The sequence below is a fragment of the Trachypithecus francoisi genome, unplaced genomic scaffold (genome assembly GCF_009764315.1).
Source record: "Trachypithecus francoisi isolate TF-2019V2 unplaced genomic scaffold, Tfra_2.0 Lachesis_group3, whole genome shotgun sequence".
Lineage (NCBI taxonomy): Eukaryota > Metazoa > Chordata > Mammalia > Primates > Cercopithecidae > Trachypithecus > Trachypithecus francoisi.
In genome coordinates, this window is record NW_022681468.1 from 145,285,561 (window position 1) to 145,290,277 (window position 4,717).

Consider the following 4,717-nt stretch of genomic DNA (forward strand, 5'->3'; position numbering starts at 1 on the left):
GTCAGCAAAATCCCAGCGAGCACTGATCAATGCTTCCAGTCACCTACCAGGCAGCTGAGCAACTGAACCAGGGGAGGCGTAACCAGGGCTCCAGTAGAATGCAGAAAAAGGGCGTGGCCTTAATGCTCCAAGCCCATTGGTCAATGAGAAAGATGAAAGGGAATTGGGGCGTGGCCAGGCAGCAGTGTGTCCAGAGGGACCTGTGGCTCACAAGGAAAGCTGCCCATGCAACCACTGTCCCCACTCACTCTGAGAGAGGGAAGGGGCCGCCCAATCTGGGAGAGGGAAGGGGCCGGCTTATGTTTTAAAAGCTTTAAAACTTTTTTTAAAAAGTATGTACACTTTATATATGTGTGTGTCTGTGTGTGTGTATGTGTTCCTCCAGAGCTGTCTTCATTATCCAGCTTCTATGCAAGGTCTTTGATTTTGATCTGTATTTTTCATCTTCAAATACAGTACAAAAATTACCATATTGCCTTAACTGAGATACAGAGCCTATAAAAATGGAAAATCTATAGCATGCTTGATGGTTAATGAAGCAGACTATATTATCCAACATTCCAATAAGATAAGATAATCACAATGATTTCTCTTTTTTGGAAAAACATTTCTTTTATTGTCTTACGTTATTGTTATGATTTTTTTTTTCTTAAACAAGAAACAAGTCTAATATCTGTAAAAACACAAAGCTTTTGTGCTGGGTGCGGTGGTTCACGCCTGTAATCCCAGCACTTTGGGAGGCTGAGGTGGGCGGATCACGAGGTCAGGAAATCAAGACCATTCTGGCTAACATGGTGAAACTCTGTCTCTATTAAAAATACAAAAAATTAGCCAGGCGTGGTGGCGGGCACCTGTAGTCCCAGCTACTTGGGAGGCAGAGGCAGGAGAATGGCATGAACCCGGGAGGCAGAGCTTGCAGTGAGCCAAGATCGCACCACTGCACAGCAGCCTGGGCTACAGAGAGAGACTCTGTCTCAAAAAAACAAAACAAAAGAAGAACTTCTATTTCTCTCACTTTCTAATATAATTTTAATATCTCCTCCTGGGATTCCACTAAAATTTATTTTAGACCTTATTCTGATCTCCCTCTCCCCCTCAACCCCACCAACTTCTGCTCTATCATCTATCCTCAGGTCTCTCTGTGTAACATACCGACTTACTTTTTGGAGAGAATTGTCTAACCCATTAATTCTTTCTTCCAGTGTCAAATCCATCCACTGAATTTCTTTTCTTTTTTTTTTTTTTTTTTTGAGGCGGAGTCTCGCTCTGTCACCCAGGCTGGAGTACAGTGGCCGGATCTCAGCTCACTGCAAGCTCCGCCTCCTGGGTTTACGCCATTCTCCTGCCTCAGCCTCCCGAGTAGCTGGGACTACAGGCGCCCGCCACCTCGCCGGCTAGTTTTTTGTATTTTTTAGGAGAGATGGGGTTTCACCGTGTTAGCCAGGATGGTCTCAATCTCCTGACCTCGTGATCCGCCCGTCTCGGCCTCCCAAAGTGCTGGGATTACAGGCTTGAGCCACCTCGCCCGGCCCATCCACTGAATTTCTTATTTCAACAATTACATTTTTTATTTCCTTATTTCATTTTATTCTGGGACAGAGTCTCACTCTGTCACCCAGGCTGGACTGCAGTGGTACGAATCTGAGCCACGGACTCCTGAACTCAAGTGATCCTCCCACCTCAGCCTCCTGAGTAGCGGACTATAGGCAGGTGCCCCACACCCAGCTAATTTTTTTGTTTTTTGGTGGTGGTGAGGTATTTTTTTGTAGAAACAAGTTCTCACCGTGTTGCCCAGGCTTGTCTCCAACTCCTGGGCTCATGCCATGCTCCCACCTCAGCCTCCCAAAAAGTGCTGGGATTACAGGTGTGAGCCACCCTACCCAGCTATATATTTTATTTCTGTAAGTTCTATTTCTTCCATTTTCCTTTCAGGTCTTCCTCATCATTCCTGGTGGTCTTACTGCTTCCTCAATTTTATGAGTGAACTTTTTTACATATATTAGACTTCACGTGTAACTGTTTTCTCATAATTCTAATATTTGAAATCTGTGTTCTGTATCTGGTAATTCCGAAAACTATAGTCTTCGGGAAACATATTATTCATTGTTTCTGATAATTCTCAAGTATGTTGGGTTGACTACTTGAATGCTATGATTTCACTGAATTCATAGTTGCCTGCTTTTAATCTTTGGGAATCCTACAGGCTTAAGTTAGAGATAATTTCCTACAAAAAGTATCTGTGTCTGCTTTTGATGAGAGCTGTGGCGACAACTAACATAAGCCCACTTTACCACCAAGCGTAATCCTGACATTCTCTTGAATTCTCTCGGAGAATCTCAGGATTACACAAGGTTCACAAATTTGGCTCCCCAACCTTGCTCATTCATACACAGAAGACTAGACTGCTTAGTATTGTTGGTGACTCCCTTCCTCCTACCCTGGAAAAAACAAAACACATCTCTCATCTGAATGTGATCACAGACTAGGAAATTCTGAAGGTGAATAACTGGAGGCTGTGGGCAGCAGGGAAAGACAGGTGTCTTTCCTGACCACAGAAATAGGTCAGAACCTGCCCTAAAGGCTGTGTGCTCCAGGATTTCACTATTTAGCTCAACTACCAGTCCCTCCATAAGCGTGAACGGAAGCTTGTTAGAGCACCATGTGGCCTTTAAACCACAAACTCTTGCTAAAAGTCATGCTCATGGTAAAAAACCTATGGCTTTGGAAGGCTTTCTCGGTAATGTCCTGGAATTAAGGTTACAGCCCGTGTTTCATGTTAACTGAACAGAAAACCAGCCTGAACAACATCCTTCTGCCCCGTGGCTTGCTCTCAGCTCCTCTTGGTTGGGCCTTGGGCAGCCAGACTGTCTGGTTTTAATCCTTGCTCTGCCACCTGTGACCTTGGATAAGTTATCGACCTTGAGTTACTTCATCCACAAGATGCAGATATTAGTAATAACCTCTTTTTAAGTTCTTAAGAGGATTGAAAGAGTAAATAAAAAGTAAATAAAAGTAAATAAAAAGCATCGAAGCAGCCTGGGGGCCTGATATTTGAACCAGCCTCTGTCCTCATATTCAGTTGAGGCTGTGGTCCCAGGGCTGCTAGGTTACACAACTCCAAGGGACAAATTTGCATCATCAGTTCATGTGAACAGCATCCGCTGAAGCTGTGCAGTGCACAACCTGTGCAGCCATGTGTGACAGGCTTGTGGCCCCTTTTTCTCTCATGAGGGGCTCTGACAAGTTGATGAATGATGTCCCTGCTCCTGTGTTTCTACCCACATTCAAGGGAAACCACACTTGTTCTTCTGGACAAATCCCTCCAATTCCATCACCTTCAGGACTTTGAAGCTTATTTCCAGCCATCTTAGACAAGGGCTGGGAATGAGGTAAAGACTCAGATACCTCCTCACTGAGGAGTGACCCTGGCCGAGCAGTGGATGAAATGGGTACCCAGACACAGGTATGCAGTGTAAGAGCAGACAGAGGACTGCCCGGCTCAAGTGGCCAAAGTGCAGCCCCGAAAAGCTGGAACTGCTTGCCTTTATTCAGTGCAGGCACAATGCCAGAAGCCTGGAGCAAACACTGGAGGTAATCAACATTTATTGTTCCCCGTTCTGTCATGTGCACAGATGATCAAAGGTCAGTTCCTGGTCAACATAAGTAAACAAGCCTGTTTAAGATAAATTCCCCCACACTCCCTTGTACCTACTCCTTGCCCTCTGCCTCAGGGTTAGAGAACAGCTGCCTTCAGCTATTCTCCCCGGGGCTCTGCAGGAGCTTCCAGCCTTTCAGAAGGCCTGCTCCCTTCCCTTTAGTTTCTCCCACCACTCTGACCAATCTCCTACCCTTGTGGCCCCTTTTTCTTTTTCTTTTTCTTTTTTTTTTTGAGACGGAGTCTCGCTCTGTCGCCCAGACTGGAGTGCAGTGGCCGGATCTCAGCTCACTGCAAGCTCCGCCTCCCGGGTTGACGCCATTCTCTGCCTCAGCCTCCCAGTAGCTGGGACTACAGGCGCCCGCCACCTCGCCCGGCTAGTTTTTTGTATTTTTAGTAGAGACGGGGTTTCACCGTGTTAGCCAGGATGGTCTCGATCTCCTGACCTCGTGATCCGCCCGTCTCGGCCTCCCAAAGTGCTGGGGTTACAGGCTTGAGCCACCGCGCCCGGCCGACCCCCTTTTTCTTGCCTTGCCTCATGAAGGGCTCTGACAAGGTTGAAGAATGATGTCCCCGCTCCTGTGTTTCTACCCAGCTTCAACGGAAACCATGCTTGTTCTTCTGGACAAATCCCTCCAACTTTGTCACCTTCAGGACCTTGAAGCTTATTTCCAGCCATCTTAGACAAGGGCTGGGAATGAGGTAAAGACTCAGATCTCTCCTGAGGAGCAGGCATCAAACTGGCCAGGTTATCTTCGGCCCTCCCCTGGCTTCTCACTCTGCATGGCTCCCAGAGTCTGGCCAATATCTGGGCCACAGCACTAGTCCAGCCTCCTGCTCCCTGCCCTCGATCGTGTCCCAGTGTCCTCCCAAACCTGATCTGAACACAAGTGGCGTTGTCTATACTTCTGTGTGAGAAGGTCCCCGCCCACTCTGCACAAGCCTTGCTGGCCTTGGGGAACAGTCACTGGCCTCTACGACCCTGGGGCTGGTGATCACATAGCTGAAGCAGAGACCCTGATGTAAGCAACTTTTCATGTGTGTGTGTGCCTTTTTCTTGGG